The sequence below is a fragment of the Temnothorax longispinosus genome, chromosome 11 (genome assembly GCF_030848805.1).
Source record: "Temnothorax longispinosus isolate EJ_2023e chromosome 11, Tlon_JGU_v1, whole genome shotgun sequence".
NCBI classification, from domain to species: domain Eukaryota; kingdom Metazoa; phylum Arthropoda; class Insecta; order Hymenoptera; family Formicidae; genus Temnothorax; species Temnothorax longispinosus.
In genome coordinates this window covers 11,253,083-11,272,341 of record NC_092368.1, presented here as the reverse complement: position 1 = coordinate 11,272,341, position 19,259 = coordinate 11,253,083, and the positions used below count along the sequence as shown (strand labels likewise).

The window sequence follows — 19,259 nt, the reverse complement described above, 5'->3', positions numbered from 1 at the left end:
ACCAAAACCCATGGTCGAAATTAATAATGTCTCGATGATTGATCCGAAAAAGTGCTGTGTGAATCCGACAAAGCAGGTTGGCTCACGGTTTTTCAATGTTCACATCGAAAAGACGTTATATATTGCCAGTCACGGTTGATTTAAATTACTTTAATTGTTAATAATGTATCTTTATCGTCCAATTCTAATAAAATAAATTCAGTAAATGAGACTAAAGATAATGAAGAGTTTGATTTATTGGAAGACTTAACGACACTTTTGTGCGTTCAGGATAGTTTAGAACTAACTAATTTCGACAAAATAACAACAGAAATTAAGCCTGACAGTCCTTTCACGATTGTAACCGATTCCTATGGTAAGGAATTAATAGTAAGGAAATCATCAATATGTTGGCTTCTAAGTAAAAACTTGTGCAAATTAAGCAGCAACAGATTACAGCGTGTTAGGAAATCTGAATTAACTACATATATACAAAATTGCGTTTTACACAGGGGAATGATGAGTACAAAAAATGTGATAAAATATTTATCGGTGATTGGTGCTTATTTAAAAGATTAAATAATAAAAAGTGCTATATTGGTCATATTCTTAGTTTCGCGTATACAAATGGCAAAACGTGGAAATCTATCGAATATTCAAAGAGTTTTGCAAAAACAGAAGGAAACAGTAAAGATATAGGTGTCCTTCGTCATTGGTATAAAATCGACAGAGACAGACAGTTAATTTTTGTGCCTATGAATACTCAAGAGTATATTAATATTAAAAACTACGTTCTTACAATTTCACGTCCTTAATTCTTTTGTGTTATTAGGGTTAAAGCTTAGTGAGAACATTTACGACAATATTAAAAAGTATTTCTAATCAGTAATTCTATATTTATATACCTTATATATTTTAATAATTTGCGTTGTGCAATTCGAGACTGAAACTTAGTAAATATATGCAAAAACAGCTAACAATAAGTTTAAACATTATGTATCTAATTATTATAAGTACATCCGTATTTCCATGTTGTGTTCGTAAAGTTTTATATATGATAAAATTATGTTGCGTTGAAAATGTACCTTAAAGTGTAATTTTGTTTTTTATTTATAAAAGTTATTGCATGATAAAGCAAAAAACAGATATTTATAAAAGTATTAATGAGAACGTCTACGAAAATATTAACAGTATTTATAATCGGTAAATATATGTACCTTGTATATGTTGTCATTTATTATGTTTTTTTCCTTTTCTATTTTAAAGTATTCTATTTATATTTAAAAAAATGATATAAATGTTTATATGTTACGTCCTGCGAACTCCACGATTTTCCTTTTTCGCGGAAATTCCTATTAAGCGCTTAAGATATCCCTTAAGGTAAGAATAAATAAACTGAGCACGGACGGTTATCAATCGGCGAGTGAGCTTTGATCTCCTCACATTCCTTTTTTTATATAACTAGCTATTTGGCTAGGCGACAAAGGGACTTTCCAGAATAAAGTACTGACAGACGGGACATACGTGATCGGATTTTTTCTATCAACTTTGTCTGGCCCATAACTATAAACCCGGCGACACGACGCGCCAAAAGGGCCTTAATCCCAGACGGAGTTTGCTTAGGATCTTTATTGCATCGCGCAACTAGCTCAAAATTACCGACGCAATGTTCCGACAAACAAAAACGAGATCTAAAACGTGCTTTTAGAAATCTTGTAAAAGCACGTGGCGGAAGTTTCTGTTTGCAATAAAACTACAATTAAGATTAGATGGAATGCATTTGTCTGTCGGTACTGAAAATAGGGTCGCAAGATAAACTAAGAACCCAGAACCCTAATAAAAGAGAAATCGGCGATAGCCGAAAACCAAAATACGTCACTGGAAGAATCGCTGGGTTGCATCCCCGATAAGACAATGAGGGCCTTACGAGACGACTCACCAATGAAAATCGATAACCGTATCTAGCTCCCCAGGATAGGCGAAAACTAGGTAAAAATCCACCTCTTGGGTGAAGACCATCCCACCCAATAAGAAATCCTTAAATACAAATTAGAAGAATCCCGCCAACCAAAAGTCCCAATAATGAAAACCAGACACATCCCACACGAAATCCACCCCTTCCATTCCTTACATTTTCCCATATAAACCCTGACATTGCGACACTCCCTCAAAAAGCTTCTGAGTCTCTTCAAGCTTCCCAAGCTTTAGTTTTGTGGTTTAGTCTCAGCATTATAATCGTGATCCCTCCCGTCTTCGAGTTACGATTCAGCACTTAGAGTCGGTGCAAGACATTCGACCGCACATCAGTCGCTCTGACTCATCGGTGGACTCGAGGTATCCTTTCGTTGTCCCGGATTAGCCGATTTATCAGTGGATTTGGAATAATCTCTATTATTTCGGGTTAGCTAACTTAATCGGTGGACTCGAGGTATCCTTTCGTTGTTCCGGATTAGTCGATTTATCGGTGGACTTGGAATACTCTTTCTCTATTAGTTCGGGTTAGCTGACTCGTCGGTGGACTCGGGGTGTTCCCTTCCTTATTCCGGATTAGCCGATTTATCGGTGGACTTAGAATACTCCTTCTCTATTAGTTCGGGTTAGCTGACTCGTCAGTGAACTCAGAGTATTCTTTTAATTTCTTTAATCTCCAAAACCCGAGATGACTTCCCCGCAGTTAACGGACTTTAATATTTAACAACCCGTTAACTTGTAGTAGATTTAGGCGGTCCTACCCGCAAAAAATCGCGAAACACGAAAGGAATCGTTGGAACAAGCGGGCGCGAAGGGAGGTTGAAAAACAAGCGTTGGAATTCCGCCAAGAACAAGTTAACGCCGGTCCTCCGCGACTCGCCACTCCGCCGCCTTCACCAGCTCTTCCGGAGGAACCACCGTTGCCGCCGCCTCCTAATTCGCCTTCCCGCCCCCTTTGTTATCGCGTGCTCCCCGATACACCTGATTCTTCCCCCCTGCTCGAACTTTTGTATTCCCCGGTTCGCCCCGGGGAACTTCCCGATTCCCCCTCCCTCTCGCCTGCCTCCAATCCTTCCCCCATACCGGCGAGGTCATATTCCCCTGTTCCTTTCGAGGAACTTTCCAGAGGACCATCCCCGACGCTGTCGACCGCCTCGACCGCTGAGGTTCTCGAGGAAGGTCCTTAAGGCTCCTGGTCCCTGAGCCGAGAACTCTGCGTTGACGGTGGCGACGTACCGTCGCGGCAGAAATCAGAACTCTCTCCTCTCATTCTCTCCAATGGAGAATTCTGTCTTGTGACATGTTGACAACCTATTTTGTTGTGCGTGCTATTTCTTTATTATTCGCTCTGTGTTTGTGCTCTAACGTTTAACGTATTCGTGAAAGTCGTAAAATTGGCCGAAAAGTAAGATTTGCATGCGGAAGGAACGTTTTCACCTCCTTTCGATAGTCGTTAAACGGCTGTTTTTCCCGTATGTTTAGGCTTCGTTTTATGGCTGTTTGTTTATTGTCGAGGGAAAAGGGTAGTTTTCGGCCAGTTTCGGAAGTGTTCTGAAACGATCTATAGTGATGTTTTATTGAAATGTCTTTTTATTTGAAAATGGCATGCACAACAAAATTGGGTGTTTTCCTCGCTTCGATAGTAAGAATCCAATATGGCCGCGGTAACTACCCAGGAGCCTTAACACCCGCATTTCCTTCTCAATATACCCGCGTATTTTCCCCCCTATACTAAACATATTCCGGAAGGGACTTTTACCATTGGTCCTGGAGAGTCCGACATAACAAACTCCGCTCGGTCATCCTCAGGGCCGATCCTCGCTACTTCACTCTTGTTTTTATCCCCAACCATAAATTTCCGTATAAAATTCCCGTTTACCTCCTAAAAGAGTTATTCCATCGCTTCACACCCACCCTCGAGAAAGTAGTCGATCCCGAAGTGATCACCATAGACTGATAATTAACACGCCTTATAGTATAGATATTATTTATTTTCCTTTATGTTTTAATATAATTCAAATACTCATGTACATCTCACACATACATAGTTAAATTCATGAATCCTAAAACTAATTGTAATAATAGTGGGCAGGATGTGCATTGAATAGGTTTTCCCTTCAACGATCTTGCCCGATCACCCCCGCACCAATGTAACACCCGCGGTAACTACACACACACACACACACACACACACACACACACACACACACACACTCCGGTTTATCTCAATACCTGATTCTCTACTCAATGTCAGTAACAAGTATTATTTTATTGTAATAAATGTTCAATCTACTCAATGTCAGTAACAAGTATTATTTATTGTAATAAATGTTCAATCTACTCAATGTCAGTAACAAGTATTATTTATTGTAATAAATGTTCAATCTACTCAATGTCAGTAACAAGTATTATTTATTGTAATAAATGTTCAATCTACTCAATGTCAGTAACAAGTATTATTTATTGTAATAAATGTTCAATCTACTCAATGTCAGTAACAAGTATTATTTTATTCGACAATATGTGTGAGAGAGGCAATAGGAGCCCAGCGCGGTACTCAGTGCGCAATAAATTTACCACGTGTACATATAAAACAATGTATTTAGTCGTTAAAGACAAAAGAAACGAACGTTTCGGCCCTTTCTTTGGCCATCCTCAGGTCTAATCCCAGCTCACGTTCCCTGTTGGCGGGTGAACAATCCGACGCTTGGCGAATTCTGCTTCGCAATGATAGGAAGAGCCGACATCGAAGGATCAAAAAGCGACGTCGCTATGAACGCTTGGCCGCCACAAGCCAGTTGGCACTGTGCCAAGGATGGCCAAAGAAAGGGCCGAAACGTTCGTTTCTTTTGTCTTTAACGACTAAATACATTGTTTTATATGTACATGGTAAATTTATTGCGCACTGAGTACCGCGCTGGGCTCCTATTGCCTCTCCCACACATATTGTCGATTTATACAGTGAGCCTTTTTACTTTATATTTATTATTTTATTGTAATAAATGTTTGGTTTGTTTGTAAGATTAAATTAAATGGTTTTTTATTTTAAATAAAACCTCGCTCTCAAACCTTTTCCACCTTTTGAAATCGCACGAGGTCCGATCCTGAGTTAAAGGGATTAAATTCCCTGACTCGAAAGAGGATCACCGACGATCGCACCGCTCACGGAAGGCGTCCTACCGTCCCTACGGACGTTGACCCTTTCTGAGCCATCGAAAGCAGAGTTGCCATTTTCTGAGTTTGGTAGCATTCGGTCGCATATGGAGGGGATGGAGTGGGGATGGCCCTTGTGACTGCCCGTGACGTCCCGTACCGCACACAAGCCACGTACCGTCGTACGTGTGCGCTCGCGGCTTCGGGCAACGTCGAGTAACATCACTCTACCGGGCCGCTCGAGCGCGGCACTGACGATACGTTCAATAAAGAAAGAGTTAACGAAATCCACATTATAAGTAATTTGTTTTGAACAGTAAAAATATTTAGATATACATATTCTTTGTACATAATACCTTAAAAAAATCTAAGTAACAAGTGGTAGACGAAATCTTTGTATCTTGAAAAATCTCGAAAAAACCTAAACAGTAGTATCTTCACCTCGAAAAAAAACAAAGTAGTAGTATTATACCTCGAAAAAACCTAAGTAACAAGTGGTGGACGTAATCTTTGTATCTCCAAAAATCTCGAAAAAACCTAAACAGTAGTATCTTCACCTCGAAAAAAAACAAAGTAGTAGTATTATACCTCGAAAAAACCTAAGTAACAAGTGGTGGACGTAATCTTTGTATCTCCAAAAATCTCGAAAAAACCTAAGCAATATTATTTTTATTTCCAAAAAATTATTACTCAAGTGATACACATCACAAAATTACGTTACCTTATCAAAAAATGAGTCGCGCTTCAAGTGATCTATTATTACAATTACAAAAAAGAAATGATATCTCTTTTTAAATTACAGCGCCAATTACAGAGAACATACACTGAGAAAAAAAATTTGTCAATCCCAAGAAATATTTAGTCCGATACGTTCAACTAACCATTTTAGTTAGTTAACTAAACATTAGTTGAATTAATTAATTCTTGATTAAAAAAACGAAATAAATTGTTGAAACAACTAATATTTAGTTAACTAATTAAAATGTTTAGTTGAACGTATCGAACTAAATATTTCTTGGGATTAACAATTTTTTTTCTCAGTGTATTTTTCGAGATACAAAGATTACGTCTACCACTTGTTACTTAGGTTTTTTCGAGGTATAATATTACTACTGCTTTTCTTCGATTAGAATAAAAAATTGAATCATGAAGAATTACACAGAGGTAACAGTACAAAATACAAATATTTTATTAAAATATTTAAACCCAACAAGGGAATACAAGGTATTTAAATACAAAGTTTATATATGTATTTTAAAAGATTTAATCGCATCCCAAAGAATTACAGAGGTAACAGTACAAAAAATAAAAATATTTTATTAAAATACATAAATTTTTTAGGTTTTAGGTTTTTTCGAGATTTTTGGAGATACAAAAATTACGTCCACCACTTGTTACTTAGGTTTTTTCGAGGTATAATACTACTACTTTGTTTTTTTTCGAGGTGAAGATACTACTGTTTAGGTTTTTTCGAGATTTTTCAAGATACAAAGATTTCGTCTACCACTTGTTACTTAGATTTTTTTAAGGTATAATACTACCACTGTTTTTTTTTTTTCGAGGTAACAACATATACACTACTATGCGTGTATTTGGCGCCTTTCTTTACCTTTTTTTTTAAAAAGGTAATTTTGTACTGATATCACGCCTTTTTGTAGTATTACGCATTGTATAAACAGTATGTACAGGGTGTTATTTCGAGGTATAATACTACCACTTTGTTTTTTTTGAGGTAACAACATAATACATATGTACTACTATGCGTGTACTTGGCGCATTTTTTTACCTTTTTTTTTAAAAAGGTAATTTTGTACGGATATCACGCCTTTTTGTAGTGTTACGCATCTTAATCTTAACAGAAAAAAATTACACCTTATAAAGAAATGTGTCTGAAGTTGTAAATATATATATATATACACATTGCCGGACATTGCTTTTATGTAAAATATGCATGTATATTACGTTGCTTGTATAAATTATTTCTTACCAACTTTTTCCAAAAATAATATATAAATACCTTTAGCACCTGTAGGCCATCGTTTATTTTCTATAATTTTTCCATCATCAAATTCAATCCAAAATGTCCTTTCTCTACACATACTTGTATAATGAAGATATTGTCTCAGAGATATCGCAATATATCGACAATATAACCTTCACTCACAGATATGATGAGATTGTAAGCTATTTGCGAAATAGCTTATGAGCCACGAACAACGACGAAATACTATTAATAATAACAACAGAGAGAATTCTTCTCTGCTATTAATCCCACAATGTATTTGTCAACAAAGCGTAGGAACCGGTAACGCGTACGCGGAACGCAACAACCACGAATAATGTAATCAACGACGACGTGATAGGCGACGTGATCGACAGCAACGTGATCGATGGTGACATGATCGGCGGCGACGTTATCGGCGTGTATAGATAGAGCCTTTAGGGCTGCATTCAAAAACTATATTCGAGTGCACACCGCATCGCTTTATCTTGTTACTAAAAATTGAACAAGGACAGGGACCGTATTCTCGAGCCTGCCCTAATGATTTTCGTGTGCGACTTTCTATTTGAAAAACATTGAATTTCGCATGCGAGTTTCATGAAAACGATTCGAGAATAAAGGTGCCATTACATGGGAGCGTCCGAGCGTCGAGCGTCGAGCGTCAAACACGTGCGCATCACCTTTGCGCAGGATTCTAAACCGAACAGATTTCAGCGTCTTGACGCTATTCCTATTGCAATGGCGAGTGACGAGGTAAGTAAGTTATGTTCCTGTTTTGGCATAACTCTTGTTGAGATAAGTAATTAAAATATTGTATGTCATAGGCATCAGATATAACGTGCGGCGTGTGCACGGCAACAATTGCGAGTCAAAATATTAAGAGTCACCAATGTGTGCTACAATGGCACAGTATTACCATCGAGTCTGATTCCCAAATATTTTATCCTACGAATGGTATGGCCTATAATTCATTAAATTATATGATAATATACAACTATTGTATATATACATATATACATACAGATATATATATATATATATATATATATATATATATATATATATATATAATTAGAGCGTGTCATTTTGGGGCAACTTTTTTTTTCATTTCACGAATAACATATATACTTCCAGGAAGGTAAAATAAGATACCTGTTAAATTTTTAGCCCTTAATATTAATATTAACAGGTCGCTCATTGCGATTTTTTATTTTTCATTTAGTAAGAAAAAATTTTATAACTATTTAACAAACAGTAATACAGCATTGTGCCACATAGATTTTTTGTAGTAAATTTACCGCTCTACAAAAAAGATCTCTTATCATTTTTTCATAAATTCAACCGTTCAAAAGATATTCAAAGTTAAAGTTTGATAAATTTTATAAAACTTGTTTTTGCTTCTTATGAATTTTGTATCATATCGACTATCAAAAATTATGAAATACTCAATACATATTTTTGTAGAAAATTTAACGATCTACGGTTTATAAGTATAAACCTTAATATCGTCTAAATAATTATATTTATGAAAAAAACATAAGAGACCTTTTTTGTAGATCGTTAAATTTTCTACAAAAATATGTATTGAGTATTTCATAATTACAAAATTCATAAGAAGCAAAAACAAGTTTTATAAAATTAACTTTGAATATCTTTTGAACGGTTAAATTTATGAAAAAATGATAAGAGATCTTTTTTGTAGAGCGGTAAATTTACTACAGAAAATCTATGTGGCACAATGCTGTATTACTGTTTGTTAGATAGTTATAAAATTTTTTCTGTCTTACTAAATAAAAAATAAAAAATCGCGATGAGCGACCTGTTAATATTAATATTAAGGGCTAAAAATTTAACAGGTATCTTATTTTACCTTCCTGGAAGTATATTGGTGATTTTTAATATTTTGACTCGCAATGTTGCCGTGCACACGCCGCACGTTATATCTGATGCTAATGACATACAATATTTTAATTACTTATCTCAACAAGAAATATGCCAAAACAGGAACATAACTTACTTACCTCGTCACTCGCCATTGCAATAGGAATAGCGTCAAGACGCTGAAATCTGTTCGGTTTAGAATCCTGCGTAAAGGTGATGCGCACGTGTTTGACGCTCGACGCTCGACGCTCGACGCTCGACGCTCGGACGCTCCCATGTAATGGCACCTTAAGGCTCCAGAACGACGCTGGTGTGTATTCGAATGACCTAGTTTACACCGATCTCTTGATACGCGTATCAAACCAATAATCAAACTAATTTACTAGTTATTTACTATTTAATACGCGTATCAAGTGATCAATATAAACTAGGCCAGAGTGAAGTTTTCGAATATAGTCTGAAAGGCTCTCTACCCTATAAGGGTATTCCACGCTTTTAAACACTTTACCCGCCATCGTCGCCGATTTCATTCCAGACTTTGTATAACAAACAGTGGCAAATACTGGCCGTATTGTCCTCTGAAAAGAGGCAGGAGCCAACGAAACCACCGTTTCATACTGATTGTGAGAGAAATCGCGAAAGTACAAATGGTAAGTACTGTCTTTTCAATATATATTTCACATAATTTCACATAATTACAATATATAAAAAATTTAATTCATATTATATGTATTTAATTCATAAAATTTCTTATACAATTTTATTATTTTACAGTTCGCAGACCAAGAGGCAGAGCCGCGGGGATACGACGCCAAGAAGAAAGGTTCATGGCCTTCTTATATAAATTGTCATCACCCAATTACCATTGGGGTAGACGAGGCAGAGGCAGACGTTGAGAGCAACAGGATTTAATCTTTGTCTCTATATAATCTCTATATAATGTCTCTGTATAATATCTATATATAATAATGTCTCTATATAATTAATAAAAAATTTGTATCTCTTATAATCTTTGTCTCTATATAATCTCTATATAATGTCTCTATATAATCTCTATATATAATAATGTCTCTATATAATCTATATATATATATATATATATATATATATATATATATATATATTATCAAATCCTCTTGATTCAAAACGATCTTGATTACTTTTATTAATTTGTATGTAGCTGTTTTGAGACAAATTAGTTGTTTCGACGCTCTCAGGTTGTACAGGTAATTTATCCTCGAGAAAGTCGAATAGGGATATTTTTCCGCTGCTTGGTTTACTGTCCTCGATTTTCTTTTCCCGTTTGCCACGCGACTCTCGTGGTTCCAATAATACCAGCTTTAAATGGCAATCCTTGACCTATATCTCCCAAAATTAAGTCACCATCTAATTCTCTTTCATCAACAGCTACGTCTAAAAATAAAATAATGTATTAATATGATATTATGGCTACGGTCAACGTGACACTACAAATGCTTCGAAGCATTCCTCTTCTCTTTTCTTTCAATGAAGAAAGAAGGAGAATAAGAACGCTCCAGAGCATTTGTATCACGTTGACCGTAGCCTATATATCAAGATATATATATATATATATATATATATCAATAACCTGTTCACCGTTCTCTGGATAGAATTGTAACACTGCTCTTGCGCTTCTTGACAGACATGCATACAACGTTTATAAGAAACGATATAAACGTTTTGTAGGATTGTGCAAAGTTTTGCTTGCATAGCACAACCACAAGCGCAGAAATACTGACAGCCCCATCAAACGTACCAGCTTTAAATGGCAATCCTTGACCTATATAAAAATAAAATAATGTATTAATATGATATTATGGCTACGGTCAACGTGACACTACAAATGCTTCGAAGCATTCCTCTTCTCTTTTCTTTCAATGAAGAAAGAAGGAGAAGAAGAACGCTCCAGAGCATTTGTATCACGTTGACCGTAGCCTATATATCAAGATATATATATATCTTTCAGCAACGTGCACAACTTCATTTGAGGTTATAATTGGGTACAACATTCATCGCACGATACTTTTATAATTGCAAATCGGAAACGTACCTCGAGTTCAGCTCTTCTGCGATCAACGAAGTCGGGATCGAACGTGTCAGTCGTCACTTTCTGCCAAGCGTAGAGAACCTTCTTTTCCGGCAGCGATGGTAACACGATGGGTGCGTTCAGCCGAATACTCCGCTAGCCTAGCAATCGTGAGTAGTCGCTCGTTTCCTCTCCTTTTAATCCATTGGGTCAAAGGAGAGGAAACGAGCGAAAACGAGCGACTGCTCACGATTGCTAGGCTAGCGGAGTATCGGCTGAACGCACCCAATGTAAGGATACGAAATCTCCAGATAAGCACGAAGCAATTCAATTCAGTATATCGCCGGCACGATTACGGTGTTACTGCCGTTTCGCGTACGCGCGTATGCGCGCGTTGTCGCACCTTACCTCGCGACGCGTAATAAAAAGTCACACGGTCGGTCTCGCTCCGCGCGTACTACCGTGTCTCTCGATCGATCGAGATAGGTTAACTGATCAGATGATGAACTGACTGACAGGAGACATCGAATTCAAGCTTGATTCATAAGAATCGACTTAAAAATTCCCTAGCGGCACTTTCTGCCAAGCGTAGAGAACCTTCTTTTCCGGCAGCGGTGGTAATACGATGTAAGGATACGAAATCTCTCCAGATAAACATGAAGCAATTGACTCAATATATATTATATAAGTATATACCTAATTTACCTAAATAGAAATCTTCCTCCTGACCGATAAGTCTATCGACCTAATTTCGAAATACGCGCGCGATATCGAAACTGGCGATACCTGCGCCGCCAGCGTCGAAAAAGTGAAAGTGACGTTTCTGATTATGACGTCATCATACAAGAACGTCGGCGTTAGAAGTATATATACGTATCTTAAAAATAAATTTTCACATTTGGACTTTGCGTCGCAATATCTCCGCGCGTAGGGCACGTAGCGGAATATTATGAGAGAAACCCCCCCCTAATTGGACCCCAAGCTATCGATCAAGCCTACTTAGAACTTGATCCGTTCACTCGTTATTGAGATCTCAACATATCGGGTATTCGCAACCCGTCGCGTCGCGTAAAAGAGTCACGGTCGGTCTCGCTCCGCGTGTACACTACCGTGTCTCTTGATTCTGCCGCTAGGGAATTTTTAAGTCGATTCTTATGAATCAAGCTTGAATTCGATGTCTAGGTGTCCCAGGTTGCCGATGACGAGGTTCACATAGTGCGCTTCATAGTTTTCGGTATTCAGGTGTATTAATACCTTGAATTCGATGTCCACGTGTTCCAGGTTGCTGATGTCGGGTTCCAGATAGTGCGCTCTATAGTTTTCGGTGTCCAGGTATAATAATACGTTGAATTCGATGTCTAGGTGTCCCACGTTTTCGATGACAAGGTCCACATAGTGCGTTTTGTAGTTTTCGGTGTCTACGTGTATTAATACCTCGAATTCGATATCTACGTGTCCTACATTCAGATTTAAAGTTATTAATACACGTAGACACCAAAAACTACAAAGCGCACTATGTGGACTTTGTCATCGGCAACCTGGGACACGTAGACATCGAATTCAAGGTATTATTACATCTAGACACCGAAAACTACGGAGCGCGCTATCTGGACCTCGTCATCAGCAACCTGAGACACCTAGACATCAATTTCAAGATATTAATACACGTAGACACCGACAACTACGGAGCGCACTATGTGGACCTCGTCATCGGCAACCTGGGACACCTAGACATCGAATTCAAGATATTAATACACGTAGACACCGAAAACTACGGAGCTCACTATCTAGACATTGTCATCGGCAACCTGGGACACCTAGACATTGCATTCAACGTATTATTACACCTGGACACCGAAAACTATAGAGCGCACTATCTGGATCTCGTCATCGGCAACCTGGGACACGTGGACATCGAATTCAAGGTATTAATACACGTAGACACCGAAAACTACGAAGCGCACTATGTGGACCTTGTCATCGGCAACCTGGAACACCTAGACATCGAATTCAACGTACGATTACACCTGGACACCGAAAACTATGAAGCGCACTATCTGGATCTTGTCATCGGCAACCTAGGACACGTGGACATCGAATTCAAGGTATTAATACACGCAGACACCGAAAACTACGGAGCGCACTATGTGGACCTCGTCATCGGCAACCTGGGACACGTAGACATCGAATTCAACGTACGATTACACCTGGACACCGAAAACTATGAAGCGCACTATCTGGATCCCGTCATCGGCAACCTGGGACACCTAGACATCGAATTCAAGGTATTAATACACGTAGACACCGAAAACTACGGAGCTCACTATCTAGACATTGTCATCGGCAACCTGGGACACCTAGACATTGCATTCAACGTATTATTACACCTGGACACCGAAAACTATAGAGCGTACTATCTGGATCTCGTCATCGGCAACCTGGGACACGTGGACATCGAATTCAAGGTATTAATACACGTAGACACCGAAAACTACGAAGCGCACTATCTGGACCTCGTCATCGGCAACCTGGGATACCTAGACATCGAATTCAAGCTTGATTCATAAGAATCGACTTAAAAATTCCCTAGCGGCACTTTCTGCCAAGCGTAGAGAACCTTCTTTTCCGTTGACTTAATAAATATATATTATATCAAGCTTGATTCATAAGAATCGACTTAAAAATTCCCTAGCGGCACTTTCTGCCAAGCGTAGAGCGTAGAGAACCTTCTTTTCCGTTGACTCAATATATATTATATATTACCTAATTTACCTAAATAAAAATCTTCCTCCTGACCGATAAGTCTATCGACCTAATTTTGAAATACGCGCGCGATATCGAAACTGGCGATACCTGCGCCGCCAGCGTCGAAAAAGTGAAAGTGACGTTTCTGATTATGACGTCATCATACAAGAACGTCGGCGTTAGGAGGAGTATCTTAAAAATAAATTTTCCCATTTGGACTTTGCGTCGCAATATCTCCGCTCGTAGGGCACGTAGCGAAATATTATGAGAGAAACCCCCCTCTAATTGGACCCCAAGCTATCGATCAAGCCTACTTAGAACTTGATCCGTTCACTCGTTATCGAGATCTCAACATCTCGGGTACTCGCAACCCGTCGCGTCGCGTAAAAGAGTCACGGTCGGTCTCGCTCCGCGTGTACTTGGCGCGAGACACTACCGTGTCTCTTGATATTTTTTATATGTATATAATAAAATTATAAAAATCCTAAAACAAAAAATAATGAAATGCTACTCTTGGCCAACGTGTACGTTTTGTTTAATGCCATATTAAATATATTTGAAAACATTTTTTTATAAAAATTTTGAAAACATTTTTTAATAAAAATGAAGTAATAATTATTTAATAAGTAGAATAACTTTTTTTAAAATTAAGATCGGTATTTATATCTCGTACTTATATTACATTTGTACATATTACATTACATGTACATATTACATTACATGTACAACGTACATGTTGTTGTACAACGGAAACTGCGAGAAGGTGGTGGTCTCTTCCGTCAAGAAGTTTAAACAATTGTTATTAATTAATAAAAAATTTAATTAGAAAATTTTATAATTGTAATGCACACAAATATATTCAAACATAATATTAATACAATATATACAATACAACACAACATATTACAATATAATACAATATATTAAACAAACAATTGTTTATACTTCCTATTCACTGAGCTCTCCTAATATAAGATAAAAAGTAAAATGAAAAAAAAAGAAAGTTATTGCAAATCGAAACTGAATAATGGATATAAGATTTTATTTACATCTGCAAATATTTTTTGTTATTTGTTTCTCTTTTGGACATTATTTTTAGTGCGTTGAAGACGAAGGAATAGCAACTTCATCTGCAGCATATAAAGTAAGACTACTTTTTTGTTTTTTACAATTTGCATATAATACATCGGACGACATTCGAGACAAATGTTCTTCAGTTACTTTCAAGTTGATAGCTGTTTCGCCCCTCGCCTTCAACGTTGATTTTATTACGCAATTAGCATTAATAGAGATGGCAGACAGCTTGTTGCGTTTCTTAGATTTTAAATCAGTTAAAATGGAAAACATTCTCTCTGGATCTGCATTGGAATTAGGGAGTGATCTAACAGCGCTTACAAGATTTGTGAGCGAATATCTAAAGTCTCAGGATCAACGTATTGAACAAAAAACGTCATCCATTTTTCATTACATATATCCGACGTTTCGTCTACGAAAATAGAGAATTTTGTTCTCTGAAGTTTCTTTGCGAGTTGTTCAGTTTCAACCGGGCACAAAACATTCGAAAGAATCTTTCCCAAAACTTTCACGCCCTCTAAAGGTTAACAAACGTCTTGACGTCTTGTTGATTGCCGTTGTGTCGCAGAGCTCTCCAAATAACTTGATTGTCCTCGTGTATCACGGTAATTCCATCACGGTAGATCACCATAATTTTTTCATACGCACATATACACGCAGATAGGGAGGGTTTGGAGTCATTAAATACTGTGGAAGTGACAAACCACGGGGTTTTGATCTCTTTCTGTAATACACAGACACACAGCACATACCATTTGCTTTTTTTTTAATTTTTTTATTTCTTTTCTTCACTTATTGAATTTGGCGATGATCGGTAAAGGCGTTCTTTATTTAAAAAATTTTGAATTTTTTGATAAATGTCCGTGATTGCTCTAACTTCTTCAAACTTTGAGATATCTGGCTATTTATAATTCGTATATTATCAAGCTCCGTTGAGCTTTCGATAAACGGTAACGCGCGTGCGTGGAAAGATCAATATCGATCCGTATCAGATAGATCCATATAATATATAGATTAAGAAATTGTGGGGAGGGAAACGGTCCGCACGCGTTAGGAAGCAAAGAAGGATACTTTCCTTCCGTCTGTTAAGGGGATGCTGGAGTCGCGGGCGAACTCGATCAGCGTCGATAAAGAAGTGCTCACCGATTCTTACATATACATACAGAGCGCAGGCAAACTCGACCAGCGTCGATAAAGAAGTGCTCACCGATTCTTACACATACATACAGAGCGCAGAGTTTTTGGCTGAATTCGGGGAGACGCGTAACATGTGCATATGAAATTTTCTAACATACTTTTCTCTTATACTAAAGCTCGCAGCTCATTTCTGCAAGCACAGGATTCTTCTTTATTGTATTTCCGTGACGGCTGCAAGGTTTTTGTATACGTACACAGTCTAAAACTTTTATCTGCAGCAAATGTTGTCATGAGTCGACCGCAGAATCGAAAATAAAAATGTAATTTTCTAATTTTTTTTCGTTTTTCATACGCAATTGGTGCCTGCCGTCTTCGTTATCGTCCATACTTTAATTCTGGACAAAAAATTTTTAATTCGGTGAAATCAATCAAAAGATTTGTGTGTCTGAAAATTTCGTGGTAAAACAGACCTGTCTCCAGCATCCCCTTAAAGCGGTTAGTCGAGGAATAAATATTATATAGTGTTTGTATAAAGTAAAATATTTTAATAAGCTTAAAGTTTCAATTGTGATTGAAGACAGCTTATTCGCAAAGAAGCCTGTACATAATAAGTCGAAAATAAATTATATTTCTTTGCCTCAAGCAATAATTATAATAGCAGTCTTGCAAAACTATTTATTTTACGGGTCCTTTAACTGATCTCTCCTTGTGTCGTCTCTTGCAAAAAATTCATAATATTATAAGTTTATCAGTTCATCATTTTTTTAAAACTGATTGACATCCAAATTAATTATTTATTATTTATTATTTATTGCCAAATAAATTATTAGAATCCTGCCAGCCGAAGGACCCCGGCCGCGACAGGTGAAGGATAAAAATATCCTGTCTCATCGTACATTGCGCACTGTGATGAAAACCATGTCAAAGGTGGATACGTTTGTTCTTTATTATACTAATTTAAAATATATATCTTAAGCACTAAAATCAAGCTTTATTCATTAGCCCTGTCCTCTCAATTTGTTTATAATTATGCGAACGTGTTAATATACACTTTTACATATTTATTTATTAATTTCCATTTGTCCTCTTTGTCTTGATTACTGCTTTATACATTTTTTGGTATGTCGAACTAATTTCGTATTTTATGTTTCTGCTGATATTTTTTCACTTTGTGTTTTATTTGTAATTTCTCCCACATATTTTCTTTGTCTGTAAAATACATAATAAATAAAATAATAGTATAATACAATCGACTCAAGGATAATTATAGATAGTTTGACAAATATTATCTAATAATTTAAATTAAAAATATGAATAATTACAACCAATATACAATAAAAATAGTATCAATTATTCTAACAAAATGTTATAACAACAGTACTACACTTACTCAGGTTTAAAAATCGAAGGAAAGCATCAGTTTTCAAACAATTACAGGCGCTAGTACGAGTAGGATATTTGTTATAAAGGTGCGATTTCATTGACGCTAGAAACCAGCGGCAGCGTCAAGAAAATGTAGTGGGGGTAGAAGTTCCGTTGAATTTTGCGGTACGCTAAAAAGTTGAGACGGTCTGAACTTTTTTCCCCACTACATTTTCTTGACGCTGCCGCTGGTTTCTAGCGTCAATGAAATTGCACCTTTATGAAACGCGGGTAATCCCAGGATTGACTAATTCTGCCGAACGCCGAACGGCCAAGCGTCTTGGTCAAAGTTTTGTAGTAATTTGCTGATATGTGTGTATAGACAGTACACAAATAGGCGGAGAAAAGCCTCCGCCTGCGGCGGAGCCCCTCCTTCGCATAAAAAAAAACTAATCTAACTCCCAGTCTATTTCTAGACGCTTAAACGCTTAGACGCTTAGACATTCCACAGGATTGACCAGTTAATCCTAGGAATATCGTTTCGGGCTTTGACCATAACGTGTACAAGATAAGACAAGCTTCCTTTTACAACCGTCAGTCTTCGAAGCAACATCAAGTCAAACAGACATTTGACCTAAAAAATTAGGAAATTTAGTGGTATTTATTTCTTAATCTCTATATTAACTTCACATATTATAAACAATATAAACAGTGAAAAACATGGAAATTGAAGCACGCAGAACACCGATACAAAACTTTTACGCCGGACAGTCGATATTCTTAACAGGTATTTATTATTCTTAAAATGTCTTTGAAGCTAGTATTTGGCTATTATTTGTTCTTCCTCAGAATAAACAGAAGATATCCTAGGATTAAATTCAGATGTCCACAAAATTTTAATTATATTCATTTTGGATGTTTCTTGAATTTCTAAAGAGCATTTTTAAAAAACATTTTGTGCTATTATGGTACATATTGTCACGTTTTGACTGTCGTTGTTCGTCCGTTTTTTGGTCAATGCATTTAAGCAATTTACCAGGGATTTGGACAAGTCGTGTGAAGGATATTATTATATTTATTATTCGGGACCGAAAAAATATCTGAGTTTATACGTCTGGTAACGAGGATCAGTTATATCTATTTGATTATAATTAGGGTAATCAACGTCGAAATCGACAGGGATAGATTTAAATGGAGGTGCGTTTTCTAGTTTTTGCAATTGTTAGAGGAAGGGGAGAGGATCTTGATTAGAAATGACTGCTTGTTTGATCTGGAATCTGATTTGTTTAATTCGAACGCGCCTACCTCCTTTCTTCGTCATTCAGCCGCGTTCACAAAAATGAATTTTAAGCTCGCCACACTCTTCAGCAGCGCTCTTCACCAATCCGCCACATCCTCTGCTCGCCACACTCTTCGTCAGCGCTCAGATCGTCAGCGTAGAGGTCAAATTCACTTTCGGGAATTTATCAAGATTATTGTCTTTTCCGGAAACCAACCCCATAATCGCCACGCTTTCGGCAGCGAAAGTACTGGATCGCCACACTCTTCGTCAGCGCCCCAGCACAGATCGCCACGCTTTGTCAGCGACAACCGCGAGTCGGAATGCCAGAAGTGACCGATTATTGATTAAGAATGAAATTCCAGATTTTCAACTTGTTCCTTTTCAAACTTATCTTACCTTTATTCTAAAAATCTCAGTACAACTTGTGCGTGAAGCGCGGTCTTACAGGTATGAGAGTACAAGGACTAAGTCCCAGAATTGAGCGCGAATGCTCGAACTTAGCGTATAGTGGAACGTAGGAAATCGAATAAGAGTTAGGAGAGAGTCTGAGAACTATGTCTAGTCAAGACCGAAGTTAAAACTTATCTGCTTTCCGCGGCGTTTTTCCGCCCTATTTATACCCGAAA

At 37.2% G+C, this 19,259-nt stretch overlaps 3 long non-coding RNA genes across 3 annotated transcripts; all 3 read right to left on the bottom strand.

Annotated features, from left to right (window-relative positions):
- Nucleotides 1-6,531: 6,531 nt before the first annotated feature.
- Nucleotides 6,532-7,717, bottom strand: LOC139821352 (uncharacterized). The gene is made up of 2 exons (XR_011734255.1): nt 7,121-7,717; nt 6,532-6,954 (listed from the first exon to the last, which is right to left on the bottom strand). It is a non-coding gene; the product is annotated as an uncharacterized lncRNA (long non-coding RNA).
- A 1,924-nt stretch (nt 7,718-9,641) lies between these two features.
- On the bottom strand, nt 9,642-11,228 carry LOC139822087 (uncharacterized). Its single transcript, XR_011734442.1, has 3 exons — nt 11,058-11,228; nt 10,596-10,787; nt 9,642-10,399 (listed from the first exon to the last, which is right to left on the bottom strand). It is a non-coding gene; the product is annotated as an uncharacterized lncRNA (long non-coding RNA).
- Nucleotides 11,229-15,235: 4,007 nt separating this feature from the next.
- Nucleotides 15,236-16,914, bottom strand: LOC139822202 (uncharacterized). The gene is made up of 2 exons (XR_011734476.1): nt 16,244-16,914; nt 15,236-16,179 (listed from the first exon to the last, which is right to left on the bottom strand). It is a non-coding gene; the product is annotated as an uncharacterized lncRNA (long non-coding RNA).
- Between the last annotated feature and the right edge of the window lie 2,345 nt (nt 16,915-19,259).